This window comes from Convolutriloba macropyga, chromosome 6 (assembly GCF_964194025.1).
Source record: "Convolutriloba macropyga chromosome 6, txConMacr16.3, whole genome shotgun sequence".
Lineage (NCBI taxonomy): Eukaryota > Metazoa > Xenacoelomorpha > Acoela > Convolutidae > Convolutriloba > Convolutriloba macropyga.
Genome location: NC_134473.1, coordinates 5,616,140 through 5,641,252, shown reverse-complemented (window position 1 = coordinate 5,641,252; position 25,113 = coordinate 5,616,140). Strand labels below are relative to the sequence as shown.

The 25,113-nt window shown below is 32.8% G+C and overlaps 1 protein-coding gene across 1 annotated transcript in view; it reads right to left on the bottom strand.

Moving 5' to 3' along the window:
* Window positions 1-17,658, bottom strand: part of LOC142340716 (ras-related protein Rab-21-like) — a 114,291-nt gene extending 96,633 nt beyond the window's left edge. The window contains exon 1 of the mRNA XM_075391416.1: window positions 17,653-17,658. The gene's annotated coding sequence lies outside the window, so the exon portion shown is untranslated. The remainder of the gene's footprint in view (window positions 1-17,652) is intronic.
* Between the last annotated feature and the right edge of the window lie 7,455 nt (window positions 17,659-25,113).

Sequence of the window (25,113 nt, the reverse complement as noted above, 5' to 3'; positions counted from 1 at the left end):
TTAAATGCAACTTGAATTTATTCCATTCATATATCAAATGGTTTCGACCCAAGTACTACAGAAAACAATAAAAACAGAGACTGGGTACAGAATATTTTGCTGAAAAGAAAATATTGAAGACTCCTTCTGTCAATTAAAATTAATCTAGTGGCTACAAACGATATTTCAAAATTCTTTATCTATGATTCTAAAGCAAAAATGCAAAATTTATTGAAAGAATTAGGTTTCCCCGTCTGAACACTCCAGTTGAAAGCATTGAATTTTTAAATAAACTTTAAAATTTTTTTTACCTATTTCATCTGTTTGAAAACTTTATCAAGTCTGAAACTTAAGATCCCTATTTTTAACAACTACAATAAACTGATTTAAAAATATTTACAGACGTTTTCGCTACATCTAGCTTTTTTGGATAAAATGCAACTTCAAGTTATTTTATGTAGAGGTAAAATGATTTCCGTCCAAGTAAAAAAAACAAAAAATTAAATAAGAGAGTCTTGGAACAGCGGTTTTGGTTATAAAAGAAAATACTTTTGAAGTTTCCTTATATCAATTAAAACTAATCCAGCGGCAACAAATGACTTTTTGTCTATTATTATTCATCAAAAACTAAAATTTTGACTGAACAGATATAAAACTTTGTCTGTTATTCCAGATAAGAACATAGAATTTTAAAACAGATTTTTAATGATGTTATCTATAATGTTGCCTCTTCAAGATCCCAACGAAAAATCAAGCATTTTTCTAACATTGAAAAATAAAGTTTTAAATATGATTGAAGAACGTTATCTCTACACCTAGCATCTTCAATTAGAATTCAAATTGAATTTATTCTATTTACATTTAAAATAATTTCTCTCAAATAATTACACAAAACAATGAAATGAGAGAGTCTTATAATAGCGGTTTTGTTTCTAAAAATATTTTGTTGAGGTTTCCCTTAATCAATTGAAGCTGATCTAGCGGCAACCAATGATTTTTCTCTATGATTTTTCTTCAAAATCAAAACATTTGACCGGAGAAGTACACCACCTCGTCTGTTTATTCAAATTGAGAAGATAAAATCTTACAACAGATTTTTAAAAAAAACATTACCTTTTTTACCTCTCCAAAAACTCCATACAGATTGAAACGGCAAACTCAGGGTTGTTTTACCATTAAAGAACGATTTCATAAATACCATGAACGAACGTTTTCTATACATCTGGCACTATCAGTTAAATTGCAACTTGAATTTACTCCATATACAATTAAGATAAAAACTAAAATATTGACTGAAGAGGTAGACAGCTTCGTTTGTTTATTCCAGTTGGAAACATAAATTTTTATAACAGATTTTGAAAAAATTACCTATAATATTGTATCTTCAAAAACTCTATAAAGATACAAACCAAAAATCAACAACTGTTCAAACATTAAAGTATAATGTTTAAAATATCATTAGAAGACGTTTTCTCAACACCTAGAATGTTCAATTAGAATGCAAATTGAATTTATTCTATGTACCTTTAAAATAATTTCTCTCAAATTATTACACAAAAGAACAGAATAAGAGAGGGTTAGTACAGCGGTATTGTTTCTAAAAAAATATTTTTGAAGTTTCCCTAAATCAATTAAAACTAATCTAGCGGCAACAATGGATTTTTATTCTATGATTCTTCATTAAAATCTAAACATTTTTCCGGAGAATTAGACCACATCCTCTGTTTATTCAAGTTGAGAACAAAATCTTACAACAGATTTTAAAAAATATTACCGTTTTTATCTCTCCAAAAACTCCATAAAGATCAAAACGGTAAATTCAGGATTGTTTTACCATTAAAGGATGATGTTATAAAGACCATTAACAAAGGTTTCCTTTAGATCTGGCACCATCAGTCAAATTGCAACTTGAATTTACTCCCATTACAATAAAGATCAAAAGCTAAAAAAATTGACTGAAGAGTTAGACGACCTCGTTTGTTTATTCCAGTTGAGAACACAAAATTTCATAACAAATTTTAAAAGATTTTTCCTATAATGTTGCCTCTTCTAAAACTCTATAAAAATATTAACAAAAAATCAAGAACTGTTCCAACATTAGAGTATGATGTTTAAAATATCATTAGCAGACATTTTATCTAAACATAGCATCTTCAACTAGAATGCAAACTGAATTTATTCTATTTACATTTAAATTAGTTTCTCTCAAATTATTACACAAAACAACAGAATAAGAGAGTCTTAGTACAGCGGTTTTGCTTCTAAAAAATATTTTTGAAGTTTCGCTAAATCAATTAAAACTAATCTAGCGGCAACAAATGATTTTTTTTTATGGTTCCTCATTAAAATCTAAACATTTGTCCGGAGAAGTAGACCACCTCGTCTGTTTATTCAAGTGGAGAGAATAAAGTTTTACAGCAGACTCTAAAAATCATTACCTTTTTTTACTTCTCCGAAAACTCCATAAAGATGGAAACGGTAAATTCAGGGTTGCTTAACAAATAAGGTACAATGTAATAAATATCATTAACAAACGTTTTCTATACAATTGGCATCATCAGTTAAAATGTAATTTGAAGCTTCTACATTTAAATTTAAGAAAATTTCCATCCCTTTCTTACACAAAACAAGGAAATATGAGAGCCTTGGAACAGCGTTTTCTTCGGAAAAGAAAAGTTATGAATTTTCCTATATCAATGAATTTTAATTTAGGGGCTTCAAATGATACTACAAATTTTCTCTATATGACGCTTCATCAAAAAATAATTTTGAACCAAGAAAATGACCACCTTATCTGTATATACAAATTGAGAGCATAAAATATTCAGACAAATTTGAAAAATTACATATGTTTCCTGTTTGAAAACTTTATAAAGCTTATAACGATAGCTACTGATTTCTTCACCATTAACGTAAAACGTTCAAATTATTCTTTACAAACAATTTCGCTACTTCTAAGATATTATAATAAATTGCAACTCTAAGTTATTTTTTTAAAATCTTTAATATCTAAATTAAAAATTCTGTAACTATAACAAAAATTTGGTTAAAAGTTCACAATCACTTTAAAAAAATATGAAAAAACTGGTGCCTATAACACTAGTAAAAACAATTTCAAAAACCTTATTTTTTTCTGCATATTGGAACACATTCATGTGATTTGGTCATTTCTCTAGTTATTTTCTCCTTAAACTTATTTCTTCGTTATTTTCCCGATTTCTATTGACAAATTGTTCCTTTTTATGAGAAAATTCTGACTATTGATTGGTCGCTCCTCGTAGATTGACAAATATTTTTGGAAAAAATGAACAGTTCCTGAATTTTCTCTCATTTTCATATTCTCCCAAAATTTTGAAAGACATTTTTTTGGATATTTGACTGCTTTCCCTGTAACGCTTAGTTTAGTCGAAAAAGCTTAAAAAGAAAAAATTTTTAGTGATAATTTGTGCATATAAAATTTTTTCTATTTTTAGTATTTAGTAGATTCCTTGCGCTGTCGAACTATTTAGCAACATGGCACATGGCAATCTTTTTTACCCCAATTTATTTGTCGGGTTATTCTCAGAAGTGATAGAGCTGGCAGAGATTGGAAAAAAATTGCACTGAAATTGAAATCTGACAGGAGAAGAGATTTGAAAAAGTACAATTTCTGCTTTTATCGGTATTAGATGTCTCACTAAGCAGATTTGTCTAATAGCATTTTCCATTTTTATCAACATTTTGTATAGCTCTAATTCAATTTAATTTATTGTCAATAATTTTGCCCAGATAACGAAAACTGGCCTTCGGTGTTATAATCCTTCTGTTATAATGAATATCCTTGCAAGTCAGCCGATCTTTTTTAGTCGGTTTGTCTCCGGTTCAATGTTAACATACACTGTTTCATATATTTATCAGTTTTTTGAAGAAAAGCACGATTTTGTATGCAGGCCTTAATTTGTTTTTGAGTAATATATTATACATGTATTCTGCGATTTAATAAATTTTTTCGTTTTTTTCATTTTTTCCGAGAAGTCGATAAAATACAGCATAAAATTAGGGGCCCGAGGACTGTTTATTGAGGGACTCCGTGGTTAATTGTTGTACAGTCTGTGTAAAAGATTTCTTTTTTAACGCAATATTTTCTGTTAGATAGAAATAATTTAAGCATAGTGTTAGATCCCGCTCCAAACCCATTTTTTGCAGTGCTTTCATGAAAAATTTCTTCAGAAATTGGGTTGAACGCTTTTGCTTAAAATAAAAAAGTACCAATAACAGTTTGAATTTGTTCTACAAGTTGGTTCATGCATTCTGTTAATGAGTTGAGAGTGTCATTCAACAATTTTTTTTAAGAAATCCGAATTGATTTTACATGCAAATAAGATTATCTCCGTCCAAATTTCGAACAAAAAAATCTTTATAAAGTGCTTTTATGATCAGAATTTTTCGATTTTCCCCTACATCGAATAAACGTAACCTAGCGGCCATTAATAATATTTGAGTTTTTCTTCTCTATAATTCTGCAACAAAAATAAAATTTTGAATGAAGAAGCAGACCACATCGTCTGTATATTCCTGTTGAGACAATAAAATTGTTTTTTAAATTATTTTTTAAATTTACTATTTGCCTCTCAAAAAATTTTAAAAAGGTTGAGGTTTATAAAAAAAACTTTATAGATCCTGGGTCTTTATCATTAATGTATATTGTCTAAAATATTAAGACTTTCAAATGTTTTTATATCTAGCATCATCGAAACAAATGCAACTTGAAGCTACTCTATTTGAAATTAAAATGATTTCAATAATTTTATCCCTCAAAACAAAAAAAAGCTCTTTGAACAGTGTTTTTTTCTGAAATTTTCAACTTGAAATTTCCCAACATCAATTTGAGCTAATCTAGCAAAATTAAATGCTATTTCATTTTTGTTCGATGATAATTCATCAAAAATTGAATTTCACTGAAGAAAGGGATCACTTCGTCTGTATATTCCAGTTGAGAGCAAATATTTTTATAAGCAAGTGCAAAAAATAATACCTATTTTGCCTCTCTAATAACTCTAAACAGATCATAACGTTAGATCCCAGTTTTAACCAAAAAGGTGTAATGTTATTTTAGATTATATTTTCAAACGTTCTTGCTTGATCTAATTTTCTCAAAAAATGATGATAATCTAATCAAATCAAACATTTTTCATTCCAACAAACAGATAAAACAAGAAAATAAGAGATTCTTGGAGCTTTTCTTTTTTGTGAGAAGAAATTTTTTAAAATTAGTGCATAGTAACGACTTTAAATTGGTAAAGTTCTAAAGCAATTCAAGTTTTTATTTTCTAAAAAATTTCAAACTATAATTTCAGAAAACGCAGCATGCCTCCTGTTTATCAGTATTTTAATGTTTGCCCATTGCTTCAAAACTTAACGCGCGTTTTCATCATAGAGATCAATTGTGCTGTATGTATCTCATCCAACTTCGGGAATTTTGGTGAAAAATTAAGCCCAAATCAAAAGCTCGCGAGGTCGCACAACTTTTATTAGGAGGCTCATCAACAGGCAGGGTTTGCCATCTGCTTGCCTTTAAACAGAAAAGACATCCAGCATGATGATCGAAACTTTTTTGGTAGCCGACATTTGTCAGTCCAACTTATATTTGAAAATCAGTATCCTTTCTTGCAGTTCCCTTCACGAGTTTAGTCTTGGCTTCGCTCCGGCTACATGAGAGCTTCAATTGTTGGGAGCTCATCACTTTTGGTGCAAGGGTTAATCAATCTCCAGTTTTTTTTTAATTCGGTGAGTGCACCAGCATATGTTGCCCCAGCGGTAACTCACTTTGTTGGTTCTGAAGTTTTTCTAGGTTACACTTCGACAAGTTTGATAGCGATTGGCGAAAATTCATGCTCAAAAAATTATCTCATAAACCACATGTGATTTCAGACCAATCTCTAAAACATATATAAAACATATATAATCTTTGCGGGTTGTAAGACTTTTTCTGATTCGGCAGCTGTTTTGCATCGGTTTACGAAATTGCAAGCTAAACTTCCCTCTGTAATGAAAGAAACAACGAGCCCATACGAGTTTTTTTGGTTTCACACAGCACTGTAATTTGAATCTTGTGCGTGGCTGATATGTATGTCTCCAAGCAAATGTTTTCAGACATATTTCTGCATGCTTAAAGATACTGCCCAATTTTTACATTTGCATCAAATGATTGGTCAGATATTTCTCAATTGCTTCTAGTTCTGAATATTCCATGCACTGTGCCTTCAATAATTTTTTTGCGCTGTATTGTCTTACAATTTATTTTACGCAACATTAATTTGCCATCTGTGGATTTCTGACAGCATTTGCAACAAAGAGTGTCGTCTTATTCAAAATAAATGCGTCTATCGAGGAACACCAGATCAAAAAGTTGTTTATTTTCCTTCTTGAATCATTTATATAAGTTGCTCCTCCCTTTGATTCGATGTTACGAAAACAACAAAAGAATCAATTTATCGAATAGCTTGTATATAAATTTTAGCATGAGGTCAGTACTAAGTCCAATATTGGGTTTCTGGCGCTGGCAGGATCAAGTACTTTGGAGGTCAACCTAATCACTATGGATCAAGGAACGTGAAAATCGAATCGCTCAATGAACAGGAAGTGTTACGAATAAAAGTTAATTTTGTCCACAGATTTAAAAGAAACTTATCATACCTCTTGACTGTTACTGCAAGACTAAGTATAAAATTATGCTTATAGGAGGGTTAACTAACGGATATAATTGTTAGACGCCTTCGAAGACTGACATAAGACTGAAAGAAAAATTTCAAGAGAAAAATACAAAATGGATACTACAAAGTTATCACGAAGGAATGAGATTTTTGCCATTTTTACCTCCAACCTTTTACACTTTGGTAAGATATTGTCCCCTTTTTAATGAACAATAGTAAACCATTCTTATGCATTCAAAATTAACAAGCATAGTCATATTGTGCAACGTTTTTCAACTGATTGTTCTGTTTAAAAATGAAAGTTTTGACGGACATACTTTTTATGGAGTATTGACGGACTGCACTCATCAAAGATACCACAATAAAGAGATTTTTGTCAGAAATTAAGCGCCAACCAAAAACTAACAAGGTCGCACATTATTTGTTAAGATGCCCATCAACGGCCAAGTTTTGCCAATCTCATTCTTCTAAAGAGATAAGGCATCCAACATGATGATAAAACTTTTCTGAAAGCCGGCATTTGTCAGTCTGACATATATTCGAAAATCAGTATCCGCTCTTGCATTTCCTTGCACGTGTTCATTCTTGGCTCCATTCCGGCTATATGAGAGCTTCAATTGTTAGGAGCTCATCACTGTTGGTGCAAGGGTTTAACAATCTCCAGTTTTTTTTTAATTCGGTGAGCGCTCTAGCATATGTGCACCAGCGATGACTTACTTGTCGGTTCTGAAGTTCTTGTGGTTACAATTCGACAAAACTTGATAGCAATTGGCGTAAAAGCATGCTCAGAAAATAATCTCATAAACCACATGTGATTTCAAGCAATCTCTAAAACATACATAATCTTTGCGGGTTGTAAGACTTGTTCTGATTCGCGGCTGTTTTGCGTCGGTTTACGAAAAGACACGCGAACCCCCCCCCCTATTTAGAGTTTTTTTTGTTTTTTACACAGCACTGTTACTTGAATCTTGTGCGTGGCTGATATGTATGTCTCCAAGCAAACTTCTTCAGCTTTATTGCTCCATGCTTAAGGATATTGCCACGTGCCCAATTTTTCTATTTGCATGGATTGATTGGTCAGAATTTTCACAAATGCTTCCATTTCTGAATTTTCTATGCAATGTGCCCTCAATATTTTTTTGTGCTGTATTGTCTTACAACTTATTTTAATCAACTATAAATTGCCATCTGTTGGTTCCTCGCGGCGCTTGCAACAAAGTGTGGCGTGATTCAAAATAAATGCGTCTATTGAGGAAAACTAACTCGTTTCGCACATTTGCTTTTTCTAAAGTGATCTGGAGATTTTCATGCTATGAGCTGATTTTCTTCAAAGCTCCTCTGCCTCAATTTCTATCATCATCCAATTTTTTCAACATTTTTTGCGTCTTTTTGTAAATTTTTGTTTAAATAGCAAAAATAGACAATAATTTCATGCCTTTATTGTCCTCATTGGTGGCTTCTTCACATTTTGCATGGTGCCAATGTTTGCAAGCCTCGCACTCCTCTTCCCCTTTCTCCTATCCTGTAACACTTTTCTCATGTATGCTGAATTTTTGGTGTTGTTGGGCGGCAAATCCATCTTGTCAGGTCTCAGGGATCGTAAAAAATCCTCACAACTTTTTTGTACTTCAAAATTTGGTAAAATTGTGGTTTAGTCATATAACCGTGAGTTCTTTCAGTTATTTTTATCTGATCAATAAAGACATACCATGTTTTTGTTGAGGACAAGAGATTACCAAGCATCATATCCAATTGAAAGAAACATATACAACCTCTTGACTATTACCGCAAAACTACATCTGAAATTCTGCTTAAAATAGTCTTAACTAACGGATCTAAATGTTAGACACATTCGAAGACTGACATAGAACTGAAAGAACAATCTAACGAGAAAAATATAAAACAGAACCTGCAAAATTATAACAAGTGAATGAGATTCTTGTCACTTTTACCTCTAACCTTTTACACAGTGCAAGCATATTGTCTCTTTTTTATAATCAACAATTGTAAACATTTGTTATGCATTCAAAATTTAGCAAGCATCGTCATATTGTGCAATGTTTTTATTTATTGTGGAGGTAGTTCAATTTTTATTTCAGAGTCTGAAATTTGTTTTCAATAACAATTATTTGTCTCTGTCAATAATGTCGTTTCTCAAATGAAAAAATACAATCTTAAAGTAGTATTTTTTATCTTAATTATTGAAATTTCGCTTAATTTTAGTGAAGCAAAAAAAACACTAAAAACAAATAACGGCAACAATTTCCATGAAGAAACTATCCTCCACCTAGGTTTTGAAAAGGCCTTCCTTATTCCATATGCTCATTAGGGAAAACCTAAAAAGTACCTAATAAAGTGGCAGGAAATTTTTTCAAAGTCGAAAATTAGCCAACTTGTGAACTTGTGAAAAAATATGTCAAATTGAGTGAAATCGATGTTAGAAAAATTTACAAGCAGTTACCGCAGGAAGCCATGCATGTTCCCCATTTTTCTTCATTCGTATCAAAGTTTTTCCTGAATCCTTCGTAGAATGTGAACAGTTAGGTTCAGCCAATGAATCTCAATCTGCATTTTGTTATCTTGAAAAACTAAAACACGACGTGAACTAAATTAATAACTGGTGTAAAGAAAACAAGATAATTCTTAATAGAAAAAAGTTACCCATTGCAAAATGATAAAATGTGTTAGGGATCTGCTACACAATTATTAATAACACTCGTTCAATTGACATTTCGTCTGTGTGCTAGGCTTTTAATGTACAGATGATCTTGTGATTACATGTCGACAGGTTTAACTGACATAAGAGGAAACGCATCCAAAACTTTCAACCTCATGAAGAAAAGACACAAAGAAAACTGCAAACAGACAAACCTCGCAATCCTGAAAACATATGGCCCTCAACAATCAACACAAATTGTTGAAATTGCTGCTTCTATTTTTTCAGACAGCCATTCATTAAGGTCTTTTCTAAAAAGAGTTAAAAGTATGACAAATGGTTCTAATCTTGAGGTCCAAAAAAGGCTGCTGATGTTGACCAGTAAAAGCCCGCGTCAGTCTCCTTTTGCTTGTGTCAAAAGTTCAGCATGAGGTCAGCATGAGGTCAGCATGAGGTCAATTTTTAGCATGAGGTGAGCACTAAATCCAATATTGGGTCTTTGGCGCTGGAAAAATCAAGAACTCTGGAGGACAATTGTATCACTATAGATGACAGCCTCACCTGGAAGGAACATGAAGTGTTACGATCAAACCCTAAATTTGTCCAGAAAATTGAAAGAAACATATCCAACCTCTTGACTATTACCGCAAAACTACATCTGAAATTCTGCTTAAAATAGTCTTAACTAACGGATCTAAATGTTAGACACATTCGAAGACTGACATGGAACTGAAAGAACAATCTAACGAGAAAAATATAAAACAGAACCTGCAAAATTATAACAAGTGAATGAGATTCTTGTCACTTTTACCTCTAACCTTTTACACAGTGCAAGCATATTGTCTCTTTTTTATAATCAACAATTGTAAACATTTGTTATGCATTCAAAATTTAGCAAGCATCGTCATATTGTGCAATGTTTTTATTTATTGTGGAGGTAGTTCAATTTTTATTTCAGAGTCTGAAATTTGTTTTCAATAACAATTATTTGTCTCTGTGAATAATGTCGTTTCTCAAATGAAAAAATACACTCTTAAATTAGTATTTTTTATCTTAATTATTGAAATTTCGCTTAATTTTAGTGAAGCAAAAAAAAACACTAAAAACAAATAACGGCAACAATTTCCATGAAGAAACTATCCTCCACCTAGGTTTCGAAAAGGCCTTCCTTATTTCATATGCTCATTAGGGAAAACCTAAAAAGTACCTAATAAAGTGGCAGGAAATTTTTTCAAAGTGTGAAAATTAGCCAACTTGTGAACTTGTGAAAAAATATGTCAAATTGAGTGAAATCGATTTTAGAAAAATTTACAAGCAGTTACCGCAGGAAGCCATGCATGGTCCCCATTTTTCTTCATTCGTATCAAAGTTTTTCCTGAATCCTTCGTAGAATGTGAACAGTTAGCTTCAGCCAATGAATCTCAATTGGCATTTTGTTATCTTGAAAAACTAAAACACGACGTGAACTAAATTAATAACTGGTGTAAAGAAAACAAGATAATTCTTAATAGAAAAAAGTTACCCATTGCAAAATGATAAAATGTGTTAGGGATCTGCTACACAATTATTAATAACACTTGAGGAAATGCTCGAATATAAACCTCATTACTGTTCACTAAACTATTTTGTAAAGCAATTAAAGGGAAACGCTGCTCAAAAATGCATTCTTTTTTTCTCAATTGAGATGCATCAACGTTAGCTAACATGAAAACTAGACTCAAATCTTATGTTACCTACGTATTGCATATCGTCTGCTAAACGTCGCACATTTGTTTTTTGAGTAAAAACAAACAAATTGAACCAACGCCGAAAATTGAACGTCTGATATTTGGCAGTTAGGACTTTGGCCACAGCAAAACATTAATCGAAATTCAACTGCTTATTTTATCAAAGTATTTTGAATTGAACTATCTGCTGGTGCTAAGTTTCCTAATCAAAGATCAATATATCATCTAACTGCAAATCAACTGCAATGCATTGAATTTTCAAGGAGAAACAACAAATCAAAATGAGCTATTTACAGTGGAAAAATTTGCACCAAAAAGAGGGTTCAAATTAGAGCAATCCAGCTACTAAAGGTATATAATAAAAATCTCAACATTAAATAATGAAATCTTAGACAAGATTGATGTAACTAAACTGTAACTAAACTGGATTGATTTAACTATGCTGGAAAATTTTAAAAATGCATCTCAGACCTCAACACCCATTTGCATTATTTTCTGTGTAAATGTGGGCCCAGCAATCTTGCACAGAAGATGAGCTCAGTCGCCAAAAGATATGTCAAAACCCTCGAATCTAATGCTCGAATGTCTTCTACTTCCACAATAACCCAGCCCAAAATGTTTAAAACTTTAAACTATTGGCTGTTTTGGGTTCATCGTAACAATGTGTCTTCAAAGTGCGTTTTGTAAATACACCTTATAGTCAACCCATTTAGTCCTACTAAAAAATTTGCGCCCATGTAGGGTCCCAGATCCTCAAACGGGCTTCTTAAAATATCTAAGACAGCTTCTGTTCTTAGGTATTTCAAATGTTTAGCTGGCTACCTTTCTTTTCTGCCCACAGCTTCAAACATAGTTGTTAAAACAATTCTTGAATTGTTGGGCCTGCTCCGTCTCCGCATGCAAATAAAGGCTGTAAGATAATCATTTTATCAACTGATAATGTTTTTTTCGTGTACTTATATTCTACAGACCTATAGCTGCACCAAAGTAATTTTTTATACCTTTAACTATTTCATCGTGGCGTTTATTGATAGAAGCAATAGTGAAATGAAGTGATAAAATAGCTGTAGAGAAAATCTGATCTATTTATTGAGAGTTGAGAATTATTTGTTTGCTTCTAAAATTGAACACTGGTTCAAGGGTTGAAAAAAGGTTAGGTCAAGGTCCGCATCACTATGACCTCTATAAGCTAGTTACTTTACCTAATTAAATACTGATAAGTCAGTTTTGTTAACTTAGCGCTATGAAGGAGTTCTGTCTCATCAAATATATTTTTGATTTTTTGACGTCTGGTCACCTTGAGTCGGCCATCAATCAGTAATGATTGCATAACTGAATTGTTTTTGACCTTGAACTTCCCATGTTTAATGGTCTGTTTTTATATATTTCTGATTCCCATAGATATTGATGATGATGTTTGTATCCTTCGGCGCCGTTCTCAAGATAACTTGTTCCTAGTCAGTTGTAATTTTACGTATCGGATAAATGTTGATTGCATAAATACATCGTTTAGTTAACAGCAATTGTTTCCTCTTGCAACGGAGGACCAAACAAAACTGTCACAAAAATCGCTCTCTATAAAAGCAAAGTGATATTGCATGATAAAGCCAAGACGTTGCGTTAGGCCAAAGTGATATCAGTTCTTTATCTATAACAAGTCAGTGACTCCTTCTCTTGCTTAATTGAGTTTGAACTGTATTTTATTTCTTCTATTTAAGGTTTTTTGATTCTCAGATACAATTTGCTCTTAATTCAGTTCGGCCCGCGGGAGTTATAATAGATAATATAACCGAGTACATGTCGGAACGATTTTCCGGTTTTAGGATGCTTGCAATGCCTTCTCTTATGCGTAGCGAAAAAAATTCCATGTATCCAGAAATTAAACTGGGATTATTCAATGTTATCCAAATATGAGGGCTAGGGGGTTGATCATTTAAAAAAAAAATGCTGCAAATTGCAAATGGGAAGTAATTTAATTTTGTTTTTGATTGAAAGTGAAACTAGCAACCATTCAAGAATGAATGTTTAGTAAAGGAAATAGCCGCTAAACTACTCCAGCAAAAATCTGCAAAACTTTGGAAAGTATTTTTCAAAAGCGTAGTTCATGTGTTCATTCAAACAAAATAGTCAATAAAAAGTTTTAGGATTTACATTAATGATAGCAAGGAGTATAGCAGTTAAAAACAATTTTTTTCACCAAGGTGAGCACTTAAGAACAGAAACGCTTGTTTGTATCCATTTGATTATATAAATGTTTTCCAATAAATTGGTTGCATTTAAAGGGTTGCATTAAATATTGGATTTAGACTTGGATTTAGACTGCCAAGTGTGAAAAGTGACATGATCATGGTTCTGAATCAGCAATGAAATGCGATTTGTAATTAGACCTGCCCAGTACTAAAATTAACTTGGCGTTAGGTCTGGGTATGCAAATCTTTTATTGATTGCCAGTAAGATTTAATTCATCATCATTTGTAAAAATAGGGATTCAAACTTCCTGACTTCCCACTAAATTGTTTGTTCTCAAGCTGTTTGAGCAAACAAAGGTATGTAAGCAGTTTTATCATGTTCAAAAATTCATTTGTTTTCTCAGATCACTAGTTAGTTTATCACATATTTCGAGATTTGTTTTACTATCAATTCTCATTCCATTACTGATTCAGAACCATGATCATGTCACTTTTTACACTTGGCTGTCTAAATCCAACTGTAAATCCAATAATAAATGCAATCCTCTAAATGCAACCAATTTATTGGAAAACATGTAAATAATCAAGGGGTTGCAGAAAAACGCTTGTGTTCGTAAGTTTTCACCTTGATGAATAAATTGTTTTTAGCTGCTACGCTCCTTGATAACATTAAAGTAAATACTAATACTTTTATTGACTAATTTGTTTGAATAAACCTCATTTGTGTAGTATCCTTTTCTGTGATATCAATGGATTGGTTCTCTTGTTTTGCCAAATGTGTCAGCGTGTTACCAATATCATCAGATTGTCGGACTTCATCATTGACTTAGGTCTCTATAAAGTATCATTAAAGTAATTATCAAAATTTACAGCCGAGTCGCAATTTTTTTCACCAATTTTTCCTATAGAGCACAAAAACGCCCCGTTTTGTTTTCAGAAACCAGATTTATTATACAAAAATTATTTTCTCACTTCTTTAAGGAATGAATTTTGTACGTATAAATATTTTTGCAAAAAAAATTTTTGATTTGTCAGAGTAGTGATAATCAAGGCCCAGATAAAATTTAGCAGCAACAAAAACCAAGAAGTCAGACTGATTGACACATGTATTTTCGTTCGAATGTCCTACTGACACTTTTGAATTCCTTTTTTAGAGTTTCGCGGCTAGTCATGGCGAAAAAAAATCTCTAATCTTTCAAAATGTTTCACTTGATTCAATACTCAATAAGTTAAATTAAATACAAGCACACAGTTGGTCCCAAACTTAGTTCAGTAGGTTTCTAAATCTAGCTATCAAAAGAAAAAAATTTGTTTAAGACACATGTTGCGTTGTCTTTGAACTAATTTACCACTTTTTGTGCTTAAGAAATGTCAAAACTTTTTATATTATCAGTTCAGTATTTTGCTTCATTTTTTCATGCTTTCATTTGGCATTGAACTTAAAAGTGGCTTAAATTTTCCCAAAAATCAATGAAGAAAGTTTCTTGTTAGTAGCCAAAATATTCAAACGGAATTTTTTATCGTTCAGATGGTCATATTCAACAACAATTCATCCATTCAAAACGATTATTTTTTTTTTCAAAGAACTGAAAACCTTGGTTGCCAGCTAGAACGCTGAAAAAACAGATACTCAAAACAGTTCATCTCTGCAGAAAAAAATGGGGTGAAAACTTTATTGCAAAAGCAAAAGGTTTGCATTGAGCTTCCACTGATGTCCAATGTCCCAGAGAAATTGAATTTTATTGACTATTTTGTTTGAATAAACCTCATTTGTGTAGTATCCTTTTCTGTAATATCAATGGATTGGTTCTCTTGTTTTGCCGAATGTGTCAGTGTGTTACCAATGTCATCAGATTGTCGGACTTCATCATTGACTTAGGTCTCTATAAAGTATCATTAGAGTAATTATCAAAATTTACAGCCGAGTCTCAATTTTTTTCACCAATTTTTCCTTTTGAGCACAAAAACGCCCAGTTTTATTTTTTATTTTCAGAAACTAGATTTATCATACAAAAATTCTTTTCTTACATCTTTAAGGAATGAATTTTGTTCATATAAATATTTTTGCAAAAAAAAACTTTTTGATTTGTCAGAGGAGTGATAATCAAGGCCCAGATAAAATTTAGCAGCAACAAAAACCAAGAAATCAGACTGATTGACACATGTATTTTTGTTTGAAAGTCCTACTGCCACTTTTGAATTCCTTTTTTAGAGTTTCGCGGCTAGTCATGGCGAAAAAAAAATCTCTAATCTTTCAAAATGTTTCACTTGATTCAATACTCAATAAGTGAAATTAAATAAAAGCACACAGTTGGTCCCTAACTTAGTTCAGTAGGTTTCTAAATCTAGCTATTAAAAGAAAACAATTTATTTAAGACACATGTTGCGTTCTCCTTGAACTAATTTTCCCCCTTTTTATGCTTAAGAAATGTCAAAACAATTTATTTTATCAGTTAAGTATTTTGCTTCATTTTTTCATGCTTTCATTTGTCATTGAACTTAAAAGTGGCTTAAATTTTCCCAAAAAACAATGAAGAAAGTTTCTTGTTAGTAGCCAAAATATTCAAACGGAATTTTTTATCGTTCAGATTGTCATATTCAACAACAATTCATCCATTCAAAATGATTATTTTATTTCAAAGAACTGAAAACATTGGTTGCCAGCTAGAACGCTGAAAAAAACAGATACTCAAAACAGTTCATCTCTGGAGAAAAAAAGGGGGTGAAAAGTTTATTGCGAAAACAACAGGTTTGCATTGAGCTTCCACTGATGTCCCATGTCCCAGAGAAATTGACATCTGTTAGAAAAAATTAGTACGAATCAAAAACCTTTCAAGCACAAGTCGAAAAAAGTTGCATTAATTTTGTTGCCTCATTTCCAAAGACGTGTACTTCTTATCGAATGCAAAGAGGTGTATAGAACGCATACAAAAAATCCAAAGAGGTATCAACTGTTGAAATATCGTTATTTGGATTTTTTTCCCCAGTGTTATTTACGCTTATTTTAAATCCTAATGAGGTATGAGTAAATATTAAAGATCCTGAACCGTAGATTGTAACAACGTTCACTTTGACATTTCTCCATCGCATCTAAAATCTCAATTTTTCTCAATTTTTTGGGATATCCTAATTGGTTATTTTCTTATGGTTATATAGAACCTTTAAATAATTATATAGAATCTTTAAATAATTTTTTTGCTAAATTTTGTTGAAATCAATGTTTTTAAGCAAAAGGGATATGAAAAATTTCCAAGCGCAACCAAAAAATGATTGCTCAACAAAGGTGTTATTTTAGATGTCTATGGCGTAAGTTAAAGGCCAGTTCTGCGAGACCAACAAGACAAAATTTGTCAATTTTGTTGTTTTTTTACCATTTTCGTTTGCCTTTTTTTGTTCGTTTGCCTAATTGTTGTTCAGTTGCCTAATTTTCAGACGCCCGAACACCAGAGTCTCGTAGTTGTCAATTTGTTGTAAAAACAAAAATCTGGAGAATGAAGATGTCGCTCAGATAACAGCCTGGCTGCTAAAAAAAATTTCCTAAAAATTTCCTGTACGGAATTTTTACCCGAAGAGATGGATTTTTTAAACAAAAAATGTTTCTATGGTTTTTCTTTGACTTCATCCGTGGCTTTAATTCATCATTTGTGGGACAAAATTCTCTGCTTTTGAAAAGCGGAAACAAAAATTATAGATATTTGTCGCTTTTCTTTTTCTATATTTACACGTCTCATTTGTCAATGTGGGTAATGGGCTTTTTTGATTAGCACAGAACTATGAGAGCCCTCTTGTTCTATTTCTAAGAAAAATTTTCAAGACTAGTAATTCAGTTTGAAGTAAAACCTGAAACGTACAATGTGAACTAAGTAAAAAGTTATCATCGATCATGGAATGAAAAAAATAGAAAGAAGTGTATATTTAGTCCCTGATTGAAAGAAAAAATTGTATGACAAAGCCAACGAGTTTGGCATTTTTGTATATCTAATGGTGTTTTGGCGTTTTTAGGATTTTTTTCTTTTGTTTTGACTGCCTAGACTTGATTTTAGACTTGCCGAGTTTTTGGTCAAGACTTGGATTAAGGCTCGCCAACTCCAGGCCAATATTTGGCTTTAGACTTGTCAAGTCTCCCCTAAGAACTGGATTTGCAAACAACTGACCAGTCCAAATTGTGTTACCATCATAGCTCAGAATCAGTACTTATACTTAGGTTTGCCACAAGACTTGCCCAGTACTGATTAGTTTGGCCATTTCTACAAATTCTTACACAACTGACTTGGCGTTAAACACGGGGTAGAAACAAAAACCAAGTAAAAGTGGGGTTCGGGATTGCAAGGAGGTTTACTATCGCATTGTTTTAAAACTCCTTAAGATTCGCCAAATGAGCCAAGAAAGCAAATTTATCAAGTATCATTATTTAATAAGTTGCAGAGACAGGCCGAATAAGCGCCGTTTAAAAAATGGAAGAATGAATTGGACTGAAGGCGGGTTGATTGATCTGATGTAAGCTGAAAGTAATATCCGGACAAAGTAAGTTGCTGACAAAGTAATTTTTTTAAAAAAAGCAAAGACCAAGTTTTTTCTCCCAAAATATTAATTTTCTTTCTCTTATTGTGGTCAACATCGTTCAGAGATTGCCCTTTTTAACGCCAAGTCAATAAAATGATCTCTGGGTTTGTCCAATTTCAAGTCTAAAACCAGTACTTATCCAGAGTTTGGATCGTGTCTTCTACACTTAGCAGTCTAAATGCAAGTTATAGTCACATTTTTTATTATAATCTCCACTGATTTTCAACAAAAAAACGCCACTACAATAATCACTTTTTTTCAAACTTTATCTATTTGGAACCAATTGTTTTTCAGTTGTACCAATTGTTACTTAGTTCAGCACAAAAATACCTTTGAAAAATCTCAGGTTCTCAATTATACAGGTGTTCTTGCGCTGAAGTAAGTAACAATTGGTACGATTGGTAAACAATTGGTGTAAAATAAATAAAGTTTGGAAAAAGGAATATTGCAGCGGCGTTTTTTTTTAGAAAATCAGTGGAGATTTTGTTTTCAATTGTGGCAGCTTTATGTTTTCGTTGAAAACTGAGGTGTTACGTAACAAGCTACATAATTTTTCATTAATCTATCCGACGGCATTTCATTAAGAGTTTCTAAAGGGAATCTTTATCGTTCAACTTCTGATCAGTCGGAACTCTTTTCGTGAAAGATCCGATGTGTTGAGTTTTTATCGTCATTATATGACAAGAGAAAGTTGTCAAATTTTTATTGTGTAACATCTAACTTTTGTCTCATCAGGAAAAACATAAATTAGTTCAATGCCCTAAAAATTCAAACGTATGAACAAAGAACAGCGCTCGGTTTCTCATATAAATATTTTCTGTTGAAAACTGTTTAACTATAAAATTGAAATCAAATTGAATACTCAAGTTATGATTAATATCATCCATTTACAGAAGATATGCTATCAAAATGCTTTTTTAACAAAATAAGCAAAATGTATTCTCTGGCTAAATATCGAAGAGTAAAATGGTAGGTTTTTTTCTCAGCTTGTCAAGTCTCTTCATTTGCCTTGTTCGCATCTCCAAGACCAACCACAATATTGATTTTTGTTTAAGTTACACTGCACATTAGTGAAACACTGGCTCCCAAGTGGCAAAAATGCCCGGCTGTTCAATTCGTTGCGCAGACTATCAATTGCCCGGGCATCCAGAGTATCGCCTCTCCTTTCATATTCTCGCCTTCTCAGCACGTCAGCTTCGGAGATGACGGCAATGGCAAGGATCAAAGCGAATAGGCGCAGCATTTTCAAATCAGATGGAGAAATGTCTGAAAAAGAAAAATATATTTTTAAAAGGTTGCTCAAAATAACTAAAAACGAATCAATTAGAAAGAAAATATGCCGAATTGACATTTCTTAGGCATCATACAAGGATCATATATGATGTTATGAAAAAAGATCGAATTTTTGTATATTAGAAAAACCCTACGGCGGCGGTCAAACAAGGCGATAGCCAAGCAAGCCGAATTTTGAAAAAGAGGTCAAGGAAGCCGAAAAATTTTGAGCCTGTTATAATTTGTTCCTGCATTCACCTTGCCATGCACGAACGAATTCAACGGGCGAATAATTTTGGCCCTATTAAAAAACGAAACACTTTTACCATCTTAATATGGATGAGCATACAAGCCATACAGATTTTAAATATTTGCTCACGTCCTCATATCTAGAAGCTCTGTACATAGTGGTTTTCAATGGCAACCACTTTTAAAAGCCTTCAGCGGGTGATAATACGACAAATTTTTTCAGAGAAGGTAAATGAACGCAACGAAATCAAACAAATCGTCAGTTAGTAAATGCTAGATAAAATTTTGCTTCTTTATGTTCCTCTAAAAACAAAAAATCATCACGCTGGAATGAATGTTTTGCAGCACAATAGATGTTATTTTTTAACATTTTCTCAACTTTAATAATATATTTTTTCTCATCTTTGTTTCTCAACATAGAGCCTAAAATCATTTAACCATACTTCAAATTTTAAATGCTCATCTTAGTCTTCTTTCTATTTTTTAATTTGCCACTACCTTGAGGTTATAATTTACCCAATTTTTTTGTTTAAACAATTTTTCAGTTCCAAAGTTCAGTGAAACTTTTTGTTGATCATCCGCAACTTGCTCAATTAAGTAAGTATAATTTTGAATATCCGCAAAAAAATGTTTAATTTGCAAGATAAACTTTTTTTCTCGACTTCTAAATCTTACTCGTGGGAGAATGCATCAAAATTAAATGTCAATGCACGATTATTAACTGAGCGACCAGTCAAAACAACAAAAACTTGAGAACTTTTAAAATAAAGTAAAAAATTTGTACAACTAATAAATATATTAGTACGCTTTTATTATTTGAAAACACGCTATTTAAAACTATCACTTGAACAATTGTGTTTTAATCATCACACGAGAAAAAAGCTTGCTCTCAAACAACAAAATTTTTAAGTGAAAAAATGCTTGTTATCTTAGTATTTATTAGGTACAAATTAGAAAAATTGAAGATTTACCGTTTAAGTCAACGCAGCTTGTATGTTTACCAAATGTGAGCAACTGTTTATAGTTGAAGAATTGTTTTGAATGAAAAAATGTTTGTCGATTTGGTTTTATAAGCTATGTCACGTGGCTAAAAATGCATTTTTGTTACACGTGAATCAAAAACGTAATTAAATTTTAAATTAAGTTTAGTAAAATATATTGTAAGTTAAGTTCAGCCTTAGTAATTACAAGTGAAGTCTTTGTAGATACATTGTTAATAACCCTTAATTAAAATAACTATAACTCAGCGTTATGAAGACAGCTTTTGTGCCTGAACTGATCATGTCATTTAACCGAAAGGGAAAAAGTTTATATCCAGTTATAGTTAACCAACCACTGAGAAGTTAACCTCTCATAATTGCTACTGGGAAAAAATTTGATCTTTTTATTAAGCGCTTACCCGTTGCAAAGGGGAGGGGGAGGAGGCAATTGTTGAATAGAATTTGAGCGAGCAATTTATTGGCCAATCAGAACTTTTCTAAACCGTAGAGTCATGCGCAGATCGTGAGTTTTATGTAATATTAGAGTGCGCATAGTTAGGAAGGGGAGGCAGCTCTATACTAGGTACCAGGGGGGAGGGGGGGGGGGGGGGGTTAATTGTTGAAAATATTCAGAAATGTCTTATGGCGGAAATAATTGAGTACACAATTTTAATTGCGGGTCATGACACTTGCGACTTGACATGGAACTATCAAAACTTAAATTGCAATCAGCTTTCCTGGGGACAGAATTTCTAACCCAGGTTTTGGTCCAGACCCAAATTGAGCTATGATCAGACCCAATCGAGCGCACACCCCTGTGTTCCCAGAACGAAATTACAGGGTCTGGAAAGCGGTTCGAGCGCACAATAGTCTGGACCATGGTCTGATTTCGGTCTGATCAGAGGTAAATTCGGTCTGAACGGTCTGATCATAGTCTTTATAGTCTGGACCATGGTCTGGGTTCGGTCTGATCAGGGGTCAATTCGGTCTGGAGGGTCTGATTTCGAGTGCATTATTTTTTCAATTTTTTTGTTTTAGGGATGTTGGCTCTGCCAAGAGGTAACAAAAAAGCAGCGTTCCGATCAGAGACTCATCTAAAGTCCGATGACTCTGATCAGAAACAAGGAGTCCAGCTGATAGCAAATGCCGGTCCCCTCAAGAAGAAATTTTGATTAACTGAAGACCACGACGTTTCTTGTGGAAAGCTGTTTAAGTTAATCCATTGAGTCAGAAATATGAACTAAGGGATATGGTTAATAAATTTTTTTCTCAACAGTTAGGTTTCGTTTTCATTAGCAATATTTTCAGAATTGGCTTTTTCATAGATAATTTTTATACTGCAAACACCAGTTTTTATGAAATGAATATATTATAGCAAAATTAAGAGATTTGTTCATAATTAAAATCTTTCTCTGATCAGACTATTTTGAGCGCACTTTAAGACGTGTTCTAGAGCTTACCTTTGTTAGGGTACTTCCTGAACTGTCTTATGGTTGTCTCAAGAATACTAGTTAATCTTAAGGCTTACCTGACTAACTAAAGTTCTATTCCTCTAGTCTGTTACTCTTCTATCTGAGCTTCAGTAGACGGTGCACGGGCCCCAATGCTACGGTCTAACGTTTATCTCAATACAAAACAAGAGCGGAGTAGAGAGAGAGAAATATACTCTATTATTAAATCAGGATGGTGACTGGTACTGACTAAATTACTTTCTCTTCTGCTGAGAGAGGGTAGATGGGTAAACACATAAAGGGAAAGGAGGATAAAATAATATATCATTTTTATCCAATCAGGAAAGAGTATTTCAGTCTTTTTCTGAATAAAGTCTTTCAAATATTAAATATTCCTTTTTGGAAGTCATGCCTGACTCCATCTTTCCGGGGTTTAGAGTTGTTTTGAAAGTCTTCCAATCGAATATAGTAGAATATAGTTTATTAATTTCTCTGTAGTCTCTCTGAAGGATTTTCTTTCTTTTTTGGTTGTGTTGCTTGAAGATCGGCTCGTCTGTGAGTCGATTCCGAAACATCGGTTACCCAAAGAGCAAGGAGTGAACATCAACAACCACAAAAGTATCTATTCCACCACCACACTATCCAGTGGGCGGAGATCCTTCTGGGTAGGCCCGTCGTTGATGTTGTAGGCGTCCTGATGTCCGGCGTCGACTTACCTGACTTACCTGGTTTGCTTGGTTTGTTTCTGTTAGCTGTTAGATGTTAAGAATCGTTTTTAGATTCACTACATGTTCTAGATATACGTAGTATCCCTTCCGGTTGGAAAGAAAACTTAAAGATGTATGTTATATGGTTTTGTGTTAATTGTTATTTAACAAGCTATGGTTTTGGTGGTGACATAAAGGAGATTATGTCAACGAAATGGCGAATAGCGTTTTTGTTTTCAGTGACATGTGATTTGTCGGCCATGCTGATTGTTAATTTTGTTATAGAAGTTGAACATGTAATAATTAATGCCCCTGTTTGAAGTCATGAGTTATTTTAATGGTATTAGTTCTTACAATTGTTTTGTCATACTTCTACGATTGCCCATTTGTGAGTTGTTACTGAGGAAACATTTTCCGTGTCTGTAAGATTGTGAAAATGCTGCTTATCACTTTGCTATATTTTTTCATTTAGCTGCTAGTCTCTTATGAATTTTTTTTAAAGGGTTACAGATCTCGCTTATAGTAGTTTGCAATGGGTATGCACACGAATGACAATTTCCTAATCCCAATTAACAGTTATTTCTTCAACTTCATGAATTAAGTTAACGTCTCTGTCTGCGCGCTTACGATCTAAGGATCAACGTTTCCCGAGATCTGAGTACTGTTTTCTATGTGAATTGTTACAATGATATTGGATTGTTAGTTGTTACTATAGCTAACGGCGTACAGTAGCTGCTTGAGTTACATATATTTCATGTATTTTGTTTTGTCACTTTTACAAACTTGCATGTGAAAATTTCGATTTGAGTGAAAATTCTGTTTTCTTTTGTTTTTAACCTGACTGTTTCGTATATGTTACTCTATTTTAAATTTAGAGTTTGTTATAAATAATCAATTTGTAATGTACCTTTTGTATGGTAAGATTGTAAATTGTATTAAGGTATTCAATATGTTATAATCTGTTTTATGAAAAAATGTCATGTCCTATAGTATTGTGTTACTTACAGTGTTGTTAACATGGCTTATGAGTCATTTATTCAAATGTTATGCATATTATTCATGTGTTTTGTTTGTTCTGTTTTTTTTTTCATTTTATTTGCCTATTTGCTTTATTTACAAAATTGCCTGTTTGCATTGCATATAACTAACTATGGAGAAATCTTTGCATATTTGCATGTACAGTTTTAAAAAGTAGGTTAGGTTTTGTATAAGTAAAAACATATTTTTGGTTTTATACTGTTTATTTCAAACTGATTAATATCTAGTGATAGAAATAAATTTGGTTAATGGTATTATAATTGAAAGATTATGATTCAAATTCAGTGATCTACAATATGGATTGAATAGTTGGGGAAATAGATTTGGGATAATAAAGATTAACAAACATATGCAAGGATTTACAAACAATCCATATTAAAGTCTGTTATAGATGGAGATTGAAGTCTATTACCTACTGAGTCCGGGAATTGTTACTTGTTACTTTCCTTTTGTTGTTACAGTTTCTCTGTTTGTTTTGGATAGTTACCCCTTTCACAATAATGGTTGTATTCCTTCAGGAAATATTCGTCTTTGGAAAGATAGTATCCAAGTAAGTTAGTTACGTCTTGTAAAGGAGTTTCCGTTATCGATGCTTGTAGTGCGTTACAAATCTCTTTTTCTGTCTGTGGTATCTTTCTTTCGTTATTGAAGGTTAAACGATTCGTGATCGCCTTATTGGTCACGCTCCCTGTCAGGTGGTAAACGTGATATTCTTCGCACGGTTCGAGTGCTTCTAAGGGAACCATGAGCGGTCGCTCTGGTTCGTCTTTGGATTGAAATACGTAATAATTTTTAATGGGATCGAAGTTTCTCAACGTCCCTAATGTATAGCTCCATTTTATTCTGTAGCTGTAGTTTAAAAAGTACGGGGAAGTCAATTGATCATTGATGTGTATGAAACTTTTAGAAGCTGTATATTGTTTGTCTCGTAAGAATGTATAATATATTAAGTTATGTATCAACTTTGTCTCATGTACTCTGTAATTGTTACTTTGTACATCTTTTGGCGTAGGGTGGAGTAGGTTGAAGCTTAATTGAAAAATCTGATGTTGCTGTGTAAATGCGCTATACGCCGAAAGGTCCTGAGAGGCTTTTGCCACTAGGAAATCAAAATTACAAGTTCTTGGTAAACGGAACTCATAATCGTAATCATAGAGGAAGCGTTCCGTAAGACTGTAAAATTGCTTAAGTTTGGGGTACAGAGATTGATGTATTTTATCTCTGCCCATATTTTTCGTGCTCCTTTTTACAGTGTTAGTATTTTCCGACGGAAGTGGTGGAAAAAATTCTGATACACGGTCTTTCAGTGTATGTAATAGTGCGATGAAGAAATTGTATGATCGTGAATCAAAAGGCATTTCCGACCAATTTCTGTACGATAAAAGTGGATTATAATTTATTCCGTGTGGATTACTTAGTGTTTTCGGGTCTTTATCTTGAAACCAGACCGTCTCCATTACCGTTTCGGTCGGAGTTTGTTCATTTGTCGACTGGTGGAAGAAAGACTTTCTGTTATTTGAGCGGGGTGTCACCGCATATGGAAATCGTAGATTGTTAGTATTTGGAACTGTTTGTCTTGTAAATAAACGTTGTCTAACGTTGCTTTGTGG